This window comes from Callospermophilus lateralis, chromosome 5, assembly GCF_048772815.1.
Source record: "Callospermophilus lateralis isolate mCalLat2 chromosome 5, mCalLat2.hap1, whole genome shotgun sequence".
Taxonomy (NCBI): Eukaryota; Metazoa; Chordata; class Mammalia; order Rodentia; family Sciuridae; genus Callospermophilus; species Callospermophilus lateralis.
In genome coordinates this window covers 47,010,791-47,024,183 of record NC_135309.1, presented here as the reverse complement: position 1 = coordinate 47,024,183, position 13,393 = coordinate 47,010,791, and the positions used below count along the sequence as shown (strand labels likewise).

Below are 13,393 nucleotides of genomic sequence, written 5' to 3'. Positions count from 1 at the left end.
AATTTTTTTTGTATTTGCTAAGATTTGCTTTGTGGCCTAGAACATTATCTATTTTGTCAAATGTTCTATGTGCAACTGACAGGAAGGTAAATTCAGCTGTTGGGAGTAGAATATTCTGTAGATATCTGTTAGGTCCATTAGATTTATAGTGTTGTTTAGGTTAGAGATATCTTTATTGATATTATGTTTTGATGACCTGTCTACTGGTGATAAGGGTGTATTGCAATCACCCAATATTATTGTGTTGGGGTCTACAATTTAATGTTGTGGAGTACTTTTTTTCCATATAATTGGGTATGTATTCATTTGGGGCATAAATGTACTATTGTTGTATCTTTTTGTTGGAATTTTCCTTTTACTAGGATGTAAAAGCCTACTTTGTCTCTTCTAATTAATTTTTGTTTGAAATCTGCTTTGTCAGATATGAGAATAGCTATTCCTATTTTTTTTTTTGTAGTTTATATACATGGAATTTTTTTGTCATGCTTTACCTGCATGTCTTCGTCTATAAGATGCATCTCTTGCAACAGCATATTTTTTGATCCGTTCTGCTCATCTGTATCTTGTAATTGGGGAGTTGAAATCATTAATATTCAGCATTAATATGGATATGTTTGTGGTTTCCTGCCATTTTGGTTTTTTTTAAATATATTTATTTGTTTGTTTGTTTGTTTTTATGTGGTGCTGAGGATTGAACCCAGTGCCTCACTTGTGCTAGGCAAGTGCTCTACCCCTGAGCCACAACCCCAGCCCCCATTTTGGGTTTTTGCTATATTTTATCCTGTCTTGAATATGACTTAACAGATTATTCTTCTATTGAACTTCCTCTGTTTGGGAGCTTTAGTAATTGTTTTTTAGTTCTTCTGTGTGCAATTTATCTTGGAGTATTCTTTTTAGTGCTGTATTGATACTCATGAATTCTTTTAGTTTATTCTTGTCATGGAAAGTTTTTATTTCCCCCTTAAATTTGAAACTGAGCTTTTCTGAGTATAATAACCTTGACTGGCAGTTGTTTTGTTTTAGGCCTTGGAATATCTCATTCTAGGTCCTCTTTGCTTATAGAATCTGAACTGAGAGATCAGAAGTGAGCTTTATTGGTTTGCCTACAAATATGATCTGAAGTTTCTCTCCTGCAGCTTTTAATGTTCTTTCCTTTCTTTCTTTTTATTTTTTTCTATTTATTTGTTCTAATCAGTTATACATGACAACAGAATGTTCTTCGCTTAATTGTACACAAATGGAGCACATTTTTTCACTTCTTTGGTAGTACACAAAGTGCGGTCCCACCATTCCTGCAATCACACATGTACCTAGGGTAATGATGTCCATCTCATTCCACCATCTTTTCTATCCCCATGCCCACTCTCCTACCTGTTCTTTGCCCAATCCAAAGTTCCTCCACACATCCCCTCCTATTATAGATTAGAATCTACTTATCACAGAAAACATTCGACCTTTGGTTTTTTGGAATTGACTTATTTCGCTTGGCAAGATATTCTACAACTCCATTCATTTATCTGCAAATGCCATAATTTTATTCTCTTTTATTGCTGAGTAATATTTCATTGTGTATATATACCACAGTTTCCTTATCAATTCATATATTGAATGGCATCTATGTTGGTTCCATAGTTTGGCTATTGTGAATTGTGCTGCTATAAATGTTGATGTGGCTGCATCAGTGTAGTATGCTGTTTTTAAGTCCTTTGTGTATAGATCAAGGACTGGGATAGCTGGGTCAAAAGGTGTTTCTATTCAAAGTATTTTAATGAATCTCCATACTACTTTACAGATTGGTTGCACCAATTTGCAGTCCCATCAGCAATGTATAAGTGTGCCTTTTTCCCCACATCCCTGCCAACACTTATTGTTGTTTGTATTCTTGATAACTATAATTCTGACTGGCGTGAGATGAAATTTTGGAGTAGTTTTTATTTGTATTTCTCTAATTACTAGAGATGTTGAACAATTTTTCATATATTTGTTGATTGATTGTATATCTTCTTCTGAGAAGTGACTGTTCAGTTCCTAAGCCCATTTATTGATTGGGTTGTTTGGGGGGTTTTTTGTTTGTTTTTGTTTTTGTTTGGTGCTAAATTTTTTGAGTTTTTTTTTTATATATCCTGGAAATTAGTGCTCTATCTGATGTGTGTGTGGTAAAAATTTGCTCTCTCTTCACCTCATTGATTTTTAAAAAATCTTATTTTTTTGTTTGTTTTGTTTTGTTTTGTTTTGCTGAGAAGAAGCTTTTTAGTTTGAATCCCTCCCATTTATTGATTCTCAATTTTATTTCTAGCACTTTAGAAGTCTTGTTAAAGAAGTCAGGTCCTAATCTGACATGATGAAAATTTGGACCTACTTTTTCTTCTAATAGGCGCAGGATCTGTAGTCTAATTCCTAGGTCCTTGATCCACTTTGTGCATGGTGTGAGGTGAGAGTTTACATTGTTACATATGAATTTCCAGTTTTGCAAGTTGAAGAGGCTATCTTTTCTCCAATGTGTGTTTTGGGTACCTTTTCCTAGTATGAGATAACTGTATTTTTGTGGGTTTGTCTCTGTGTCTTCTATTCTGTACCATTGGTCTACATATCTGTTTTGGTGCCAATACCGTGCCATTTTTGTTACTATGACTCTGTAGTAGAGTTTAAGTTCTTGTATTATGATTCCTCCTGCTTCACTTCTCTTGCTAAGGATTGTTTTGGCTATTCTGGGTCTCTTATTTTTCCAAATGAATTTCACAACTAATTTTTCTATGTCTATGAGCCATGACATTGGGATTTCAATTAATATTGCATTGAATTTGTATACTACTTTTGATAGTATTGCCATTTTGAAATCATTAATTCTGCCTATCCAAGAACACAGAGATCTTTCCATCTTCTAAGGTCTTCTTCAACTTCTTTATTCAGTGTTCTATAGTTTTCCTTGTAGAGGTCTTTCACCTCTTTTGTTAAATTGATTCCCAAAGGTTTCTGTTTGTTTGTTTGTATTTGGGTTTTGTTTGTTTGTTTGATTGTAGCTATTGTGAGTGGGGTAGTTTTCCTAATTTCTATTACAGAGGATTCATCATGATGTATAGAAATGCATTTGATTTATGGGTATTGATTTTATATCTTGATACTTTGCTGAATTCATTTAATAAAGTTAGATGTTTCTGGTGGAATTTTTTGGATCCTCTAAGTATAGAATCATGTCATTAGCAAATAGTGATAGTTTGAGTTTTTCTTTTCCTATTCATATCCCTTTAATTTCATTCATTTCTCTAATTGCTCTGGTTAGAGTTTTGAGGACTATGTTAAATAGAAGTGGGGAAAGAGGGTATCCCTGTCTTGTTTCAGGTTTTAGAGGGAATCCTTCTAATTTTTCTCCATTTAGAATGATATTGGCCTTGGGTTTAGTGTAGATAGCTTTTACAATGTTGAGGTATGTTCCTACTACCCCTAGTTCTTCTAGTGTTTTAAACATGAAAGAGGGCTGAATTTTGTCAAATGCTTTCACTGCATTTATTGATATAATTATAAGAGCTCTTTCATTAAAAGAAGAAAAAAGTCAACAAATAAATGACCTGACATTGCATCTCAAAGCCCTAGAAAAAGAAGAATAAATCAACACCCAAAGCAGTAGAAGACAGGAAGTAATTAATTCAGGGTTAAAATCAATGAAATTGAGACAAAAGGAACAACTGAAAATATTGACAAAACAAAAAGCTGGTTCTTTGAAAAAGTAAATAAAATTGATAAATCCTTAGCCACTCTAATGAAAAGAAGGAGAGAAAAAAAAAACTCAAATTACTAAAATTTGTGATGAAAAAGGAAACATCATGATACACACTACTGAGTTATAGAAGATAATTAGCACCTCTTTTGCAAATTTATACTCCAGTAAAATAGAAAATCCCAAAGACATTAACAAACTTCTAGAGGCATATGATCTGCCCAAACGGAATCAGGAGGATATACACAATTTAAACAGATCAATTTCAAGCTAGGAAATAGAAGATGCCATCAAAAGAAAAACCCTGGACCAGACAAATTCTCAGCTGAGTTTTACAAGATCTTCAAAGAAGAATTAATACCAATATTCCTGAATTATTCCATGAAATAGAGAAGGAGGGAACCCTTTTAAACTCTTTCTATGAAGCTCCTCTCACCCTAATACCAAAGCCAGACAAAGACTCATCCAGGAAAGTAAACTTCAGACCAATATCCCTGATGAACACAGATGCAAAAATTCTCAATAAAACTTTGGCAAATTACTACAAAAACATATTTAACAGATAGTGCACTATGATCAATTTGGGTTCATCCCAGGGATGCAAGGTTGTTTCAACATACAGAGGTCAATAAATGTAATTCACCACATCAGTAGACTCAAAGATAAGAATCATATGATTATATTTTTCCTTATTTTCTGTGTTAGGCATTTTATTATGATACAACTTGGCAAGCTTCTTATTTAACTAAGTCTATTTGGTGTCCTATAAGCTTCCTGTATATGGATGTCTATCTCATTTCTGATATGGAAAAAGTTTTCTGTAACGATCTCATTGCAAATGTTCTTTATACCTGTAGTTTGTGTCTCCATTTTCTCTCTCAGCCTGATGATTCTCAGGTTTGATCTTTTAAAGTTGTCCTAGAGTTCTTATATATTCTGGTCATGTTCTACATTTTTTTTCCTTTATTGCCTTCTGCATACTGAAGATCATATAGTCAGTCTTCAAGGCCTGAAGTTCTATCTTCAAGGGCTTAGGTTCTATTTTCTACACAATCTAATCTATTAGTGATGCCTTCAATCAAGTTTTTAATTTGACTGATTGTGTCTTTTAATTTTAAGAGTTCTGCTTGGTTTCTTTTCACTACTTCTATTTCTGTATTAAAATAGTCTTTCATCTCCTGTAATTGCTTTCTTAATTCCTTTCTTAGATCCTTTATTCATTGAACATTTTAATAATCAGTTTTTTTTAATCTTTCTCTAGGCTTTTATCCACCTTACTATCAGTGGGATCCTTTGCTGGGAGACTGTAAATTTTGCAGGGAGATTTGTTTGCCTGTTTCCTCATGTTTTCATTATGTCTTGGACTTGTGCATCAATTGAGGTTGATTCCCATACCTATTTTTTTTTCTTTCTTTTTTCTTTTCTTTTCTTTCTTTCTTTCTTTCTTTTTTTTTTTTTTGTTGTTGTTTTTTTGCACATGTCCTTTTGTGTGTGATCATCTTATTTGTTCTGGGTCTTCTCTCTTGTTTTTGATATATGAGTAGGTGCCAAGGGGTGGTACCTGAGGTCCCTTTCTGATTGTTCCTTCTTGAATCCTTGATGTTGGTGTGAGGCTTTTGTCTCCTCAGTTCTTTGAGTTGGAGTCATGTCAAGAGGAATGTTTTGTCTAGCAGCAGAGTCTCTAGCTTATGAACTTTCAGTGTCCCTGTAGGTTTCAAGCATCTCACAGAATGGAGAAAAATAAACAATAGTAACAACTATTGCAAACAACAAACAATACACAGTGTTAAAGACTCCCTTCCTACTATGATGTCTTCAACATTAATTGCCACCAATAAAGAGGAATGGTGGAATCAGCATTTGTCAACAGTAAAAACAATAACCATGAACTAGATGTGGCTTTAAAGCAAAATCAAGTGTCAATTATATCATCCACAGCAGTAATGATTATATTCATATTAATGGTGGCAGCAGGAATCATAAAAACCAATTAGTTCTGAAAGATTATAAAATATAGTTAAGTAGGGGAAAATAAAAATGTGTTAGAAATCTAGAAAAGACTTTATAATTTCAAAAAGTGGGCAGAAAGAAAGCTGAAGAGATGCAGTAAGTGATGTTTATATGGATGGAAGAGAAAAAATGGAAGCAAGATATTGGGAGAGAGGGAGAGAGAACAATACAGTTTGACTGGTAGCAAGAAAAGCTAAGAGAGAAAGAGAAATAAATAACTGAAAATAATACAATCCAAAAAACAGAACCCTCAAATGGCAATGCTAGGAAAAAATAATTACATTTAAAAAATGCTAAAAATGAGAGAAAAAGAAATAAATAAGTGTATGCATATATGTCCCTGAACCAATCAGCATAGTCAGAATTCACATGCAAGTGCACAAACACACACACACACACACACACACACATACACACACACACACACACACACACACAAAGAATTTTTAAAAAATAAAATAAATAAAAATTTAAACATTTTTTAAAAATCCAAAATCATAGTGAACCTTCTCCATTTAGGTGGCCAAAATAGTTGCCCAGGTGGGTGGTCACTGTCTATGTTCAACAGTCTTTTCTTCCAATTCTTCTTGAATTATGTACTGATAGAAAGAGCAAGGAATGGGGCTTGTTAAGCCCTTCCTGTTTTTGTGTTGCTCTCTGAGCTGCCAGTTGGACTGGCCTAAGATTGAAGCCATTTGATATAAGATTCAGCTTCCCTTCTCAACAGGGTGAGGTGGGATGGGTTAGGACCTACTGTCAGTTGGTGTGTTTGGTACACTCCCAGGGTACTTCTACTGCATCATACTGATGAAAGGAGTTCCGGCAGGTGGGGCTGAGGTCCAATCAGGCTCGTGGGCTTTGTTGGGTGGTGTGTGCTTTAGAGAGATGAGATCGACCTGCCCCCAGGGGTACACGGTAGCTGATCTCTGATGTGGCTCTGGTTCTCAGGACTCTCCCAAGAAATCCAATCAGGAGGCAGGGAGGCCAATCCGACACTCACTGCTGCCCAGGAGCACAGCCTTCCCAGCTTAGTTCCTGAGTGTATTCACTCCCACCACCCCCACCCCCCCACACACAAGCTCAGCTTCAGCTGGCCATGTGAGCTATCAGACCCAGGAGGGAAGGGAGTTGGGCTCCCCTCCACCCTTAAAACTCAAATTCCCCTGGGTACAGTCTACTGCACACCTGTTTCACTCACAATTCCTCACTTTCTGTCAAGCCCAGCCTGAGTCTCTTGACAGATGCCTGCCAGGACATTGTGGCTGTGTGTGAATGTGTGTGTGTGTGTGTGTGTGTGTGTGTGTGTGTGTGTGTGTGTTCTGATCTCCCAGGTCCCACAGACACCTCAGCAGCATGCTCATCCCAGGACAGCTCCTGCCTCAGCTCTCCATAGACAGTTGAGTTATAGAGCACATTTTTCAACACCAGCACACAGTGCATCCTCTGGATCCACTAATAGTCATAAGCATTTTTTTATCTTAAGTTTCTCTGTACCAAGACTATGTTTCTCCTTCCTCTATCTGGGGTGAATCTGCATAGGTAGTAGGGACAACAGGTTGGTTTCAATGTATGTTTAATTATTTGTTTATTGTACCCCAATTTTTTAATCCCTAAGTTACTTTGTGTGCCCAATATTAAATTTTAGTGCAATCCTCTTCCACCCACCTCACTGAGAAGCTGTACACCTGCCTATTTGGTCCCTTGCAGCTTGAGATGGAGCTCTTCTCTCCTCCTCCACCTTCCATCCAATCCATTCAAATTATTAACCCATCAAATGGATTAATTCATTGATTAGGTTACAGCTCTCATAATCTAAGCATTTCACCCCTGAACATTGCTACACTGGTAACGTGCGATGTTTTCAGGGGACACCTCATATCCAAAGCATAACAAATGAGATAGTACTTGCCTTTCTGGGCTTAGCCTATTTCACTAACCTAATGACCTCCAAGTCAACTTATGTTGTCTGGAATGACAGGATTTCATCAATTTATGGCTGAATAATACTCCCTTGTGTGTATTACCACACTTGTTTTATCCACTCATTAGCTGCTGGACACTTAGTTTGTTTCTGTTTTTGGCTCCTGTGAATGGTGCTGCAATGAGCAAGGGCATGCTGAGATCCCTTTGACATACTGATATACACGCAGTATGGGATTGCTAGATCATATGATAATTCTAGTTTTAATTTATTTTATTTCATTTTTTGTGGTGCTGGGAATTGAATCCAGGGCCTTGTGCATCTGAGGCAAGCACTCTACCAACTGAGCTATATCCCCAGCCCCTAGTTTTAATTTTTTTTCCATACGATTGTACTATGTCACATTCCCATCAACAGTGTACAAGGGTTCCTTTTTCTGCACACGCTTATTTGTCATCTTTAGTCTTTTTGATAATAGCCAATTTACTGGAATGAGGTGATATTTCATTAAGGTTTCAATTTGCATTTCCTGGTGATTAGTAATGTTGGGGATTTTTTCAAATACTTGTTGACCATTTGTGTGTCTTCTGAGAAATGTCTATGTAAGTCTATTGCCACCTTTTAATTAGGTTATTTATTTTTTGATATTGAGTGTTTTTCTGTTTTGTTTTGGTATCAGGGATTGAACCCAGGGGCACTTAATCACTGAGCCATAGCCCAGGCCCTGTTTTTAGTTTTGAGACAGGGTCTCCTTAAGTTGCTTAGGGCCTCACTAGGTTGCTGAGGCTGCCTTTGAATTTACAATCTTCCTGCCTCAGCCTCCCAAGCTGCTGGAATTGCAGGCATATGCCACCACACCCAGCTGTTAATGCAGTGTTTTGAGTTTCTTATATATTCTGGATATTAACCCCATGTCAGATATATTGTTTGTAAATATTTTCTCTCTTCTGTGGGTTGCTTCCTCACTTTATTATTTTGTTTTCTCAATATTGTATTCAATTATTGTTTCTACTTTTTTTTCTCTTGAATTTTCCTCTATTCAACCCTGGAGACATTTTTTGATCACTTAAGCCACTTATGACCTATTAAACTAAACTTTCTCTTGATTAATATTAGGTCTTTTCTACTTGGATAAAATTCCTAATTTTTTACTTAGATACAACAAATAATAATTATATTAATACCAGAAAGTAGCATACTCCACCTTAATTTTATCATTTAGCAACAGTTGGCTTTAGATAGCTCTTTATTTCTAAGACATTTGTACTGTGGCTACTGTGATTCTGATGGCCTATTTTACAGTGCTCCCAGCTCATGTAGATTTACCTGGGGGTGGGAAGAAAGTATATTCATTTTCCCCCAGGATCAACAATAGCAAATCAGAAGCCAATGCCTGAAACCTTAATTCCTCTGAAGATAGTGAGATGCACATCAAAGATAAGAAGACTTGGTTGCTCTAACTATAGTTATAAAATGTACAGAAATCCTTCAATTCAAAGGTGGCCCCTATCATACATTAGCTTTATAAGTCCAAAGAAAATATTCTGGAGGGAAATATACTGATTATGTGGCCTGCTCTTCTCTGCAGGACTTTCACTCAGAATCAACACTTTCCTAAGCATTGGCTTTCTTTTCTAACCACATACAAAAGTCACTTTAATTATTTCCTCCCATCACTTCAGCCTCAGTTCTCTCAGCACAGTGTAGGTGAGTAAAACAACTGAAGATCTTACCTGCTCACAAAGCTAACAGCCCAAGTCAGGAGCTTCCCAACACTTAAACCTAGGCACAGAAACCCCACCTGGTTGCCTCCTGACACTGGAAACCAAGGCCAAGGAGATCAGTCAGGATTTGGAATGTCAAACCAGCCACAACTTGATTGACAGAAGACTAATCTAAGAAAGATTTTTTTCAACAAAAGATTTTTTACACTCGCATTAATTTACTGGTGCTAGCTTCAGGCTATCAAGCTGTGTCCAGTTTTCTTAATGAAATATTGGAGAAGTTCCTGCTTTTCCTGCTGCGACACTGTTCAAAGATTAAAACATGAATGCAACCAGAAATAAACAATATTCCAAACATAAACAAATTGTAGTTATTGTGTGATTATTCAAAATAAAAAACAGAAAGCACTCAGACATTTGTATGCCCCTGTTCAGAGGAGCAGTATTCACAAGAGACATAAGGTAGAAACAACACAAATATGTATTGGTTCGACGAATAAACAAAATGTGGTATACACAAAAACAGAATATCATTCAGCTTTAAAAAGAAATAAAATTGACACATTGCTTTTGGGCTGGGCCACAGTGGATGTTTCAGGGGCAGCTGATCCACCACCACCTGTCAGCCCCACACGGTCTACTAGGGAAGCCTGAGCCCACTGTGCAGCTTTTTCCCTTTGTATCATAACCATGTCCACCAATGAGAATGCTTATTCACTAGCTGCCCAACAGACAGTTCTTAACAGAATCAAGAACAAGGGAAAAGACAGTACACAAATGAGGCAGCACCGAAGAGAGTTTAATGTGGAGCTGAGGAAAGCAAAGAAGGTTGATCAGATGATGAAAAGGTGAGATGTAAGCTCCTTTCCTTATGATGCTACTTTTCCACTCCAGGAAAACCGCAACAACCAGGGCACTGTGAATTGGTCTGTTGATGACATTGTCAAAGTCATAAACAGCAACAATTTGGAAAACCAACTCCAAGCTGCTAGGAAATTGCTTTCTCAGGAAAAACAGCCCCCATAGACAACATAACCCAGGTTGGTTTGGTTACAAAATTTATGTTCTTGGGCAGAACTAATAGTAATCTCATCCAGTTTGAGTCTGCTTGGGCTCTCACTAATATTGCTCTGGGTAGAGGAGGAGGAGCATAGTGACCCCAGCCCAGTGGGCAGAGGAGGAGAGCAACCAGGCACACATGGAGGACGAGAGTGACAGTACTGAGGTCCTGACATGTACCAACGTGTGGCTCTCCCGGCTCGCTTCCATCCAGAGACAACAGCCAGAACCTGGAAGACCGTCACCAAGGTCCCTGCAGGCCTGGTTACACCTACTAGTATCCTTGCTAGCCTACTTCTCTTGATTCCTCTTTTACTCTTCCTATGATACAATACCTCTATATTCTCACCTCCCACCTCATAAACCCCACATCCTACACCCCACCCCACTCCCTTTGTCCACCATTAGAAACTGTAGACCCTTATTCAAACCTACTATTTATATTGTAGATACTAATTAAACACATCATTTCTGTTTATTGCAACAAAACTATAATTGTCTAAATAGGAGTTATTTAGTTTAAGGCTGCATATTGTTCACATTGGTGGCTATAAATATTGATCTCCCCCTTAAAGGTGAGGTATTGGTAACCTGCAGGGACACTACAAGATTATATAATAGAAACTATAAAACCTCAGATCCACACAGCTAGAGAGAAAGACACATGAACTACATGAAAAAAACGAAGGAAGAAAGTGCCCCCAAACAAACCAAGATACTACAATAGTAGAATCCATTGACAGTACAGTAGATGAAATGTCAGAGAAGGAGTTCAGAACGTACATAATTAAAATGATCTGCAAAGCACAGAATGATATATGATATCATATTATATATGACATAATGTTGCTTCTGGGACATCACAACAGACCAAGGCTGTGGTGGATGGAGGTGTTATCCCAGTATTCATTTCTCTCTTGGCATCTTCCCATGTTCCCATCAATGAACAAGACATATGGGCTGTAGGAAACGTTGCAAGTGATGGTTCCGTTTTCTGAGACTCGGTTATCAAATATGGTACAGTGGGCCCACTGTTGGCTCTCCTTGGAGTTCCTAATATGTCAACTTTAGTATGGGGTTACTTATGTAATCTTACCTGAACACTTTCAAAACTTTGTCACAACAAGAATCCTGTACCCCCATTAAATGCTGTTGAGCAAATTCTTCCCACTTTCGTGGGAAACTTTAGTCTCTTGTATCATGATGATCCAGAAGTATTAGTGGATACCTTCTGGGCTATTTCTTACCTTACTGATGGTCCAGATGGATGCATTGAAATGGTTGTGAAAACAGGAGTTGTGTCCCAACTTGTGAAGCTTCTAGGAGCTTCTGAATTGCCAATTGTCACTCCCACTCTACCAGCTATAGGGAATATTGTGACTGGAACAGATGAACACACAGGTTGTAATAGATGCAGGTGCACTTGCTATCTTTCCCAGCCTGCTAACTAACCCCAAAACTAATATTCAGAAGGAAGCTTCACAGACAATGTGAAACATCACTACTGGCCTATAGGACCAGATATAGCAAGTTGTCAATCACGGATTAGTCCCATTCCTTGTCAGTGTTCTAAGGCAGACTTGTAGACACAAAAGGAAGCTGTATGGGCTGTGACCAATTATACAAGTGATGGGACAGTTGAACAGATCATATACCTCATTCATTGTATATGCAATGATGCCAAAGATGCCAAAATTATTCTGGTTATTCTGGATATCATTTCAAGTATCTTTCAGGCTGCTGAGAAACTAGGTGAAACCGAGAAACTGAGTATAATGACTGAAGAACGTGGAGGCTTGAACAAAATTGAAGCTCTATAGAACCGGGAAAATGAGTCTATGTAAAAGGTCTCATTAAGTTTGATTAAGGAGTATTTTTCAGTAGAGGAAGAGGAAGATCAAAATGTTGGGCCAGAAACTACCTCTGAACGCTATACCTTCAAGTTCACGATGGGACTCCTGAGACCTTTAACTTCTAGGCTGTACAACTGAGGCATAAAGTTTGTTGTATTCTTTTTAAATGTAGCTTATAATTGTACCTTTTTTTTTTTTACAACAAAACTATACTTGAACAGTTCCAAACTGTACTGTACGTACTGTATGAAATTTGTCCTCTAAATGGGTTTCTTATTGCTATGTGGAATTTCATATCTTACAGTGTCCTGTAAATAAAGATTAAATTCCACCCTTTTCTTTAAAAAAATGAAGTGAAATTCTGATATATGCAACAATACGGATATCACTGAAGATGGTATGTTAAGTAAAATAAATAGGTTCCAAAAAGACAAATTTTTTGTTACTTTTACGTTTTGATTTTACTTTGTATTTGTTTTTTTTAGTTACACATAACATTAGGATTCATTTGACATAATTATAAAAGCATGGAATATAATTTGGTCTATTCAGTCCCTAGTACTTCCCCTTCCTTCCTCTCCTTCCAACCTGATTCCCTTCCCTCTACTCTTAATAATCTTTCAGTTATTTACTTTCAAAAAAATTAGCATCTTATGGATGGACATGATGGTGCAATTCAGTGTGGTATATTCATATATGTACACAGGAAATTTAGGTCAGATTCATTCCACATTCTTCCCTGATCCTCCTCTCTCCTCGTCAATCCCCTTCATGTACTCCACCGATCTCTCTTCTGTTTTGATAGCATCCTCCCTCTCAAAATGACAAATGTCCTGTGACTTCATTCATATGAGGTATCTGTAATACAAACATTCATAGGGACAGAAAAAATAGTGTTACCAGAGACTGGGGGAGGAAGAATGTGGAGTTCTTGTTTAGTTGGCACGGAGTTTCAGTTTGGGATTGGGTGAATATTTTAGAGAAGGATAGTAGTGATGATTACACAAGAATGGGGATATACTCAATTCCACAAAACCGTACACTTAAAATTATTTAAAAGAAATATTTATGTTACATATAGATATAACATAACACACACACACACACACAC

General features: G+C 37.0%; 1 pseudogene; it reads left to right on the top strand.

Annotated features, from left to right (window-relative positions):
- Window positions 1-10,060: 10,060 nt before the first annotated feature.
- Window positions 10,061-12,407, top strand: LOC143399155 (importin subunit alpha-1-like; annotated as a pseudogene).
- Window positions 12,408-13,393: the final 986 nt, after the last annotated feature.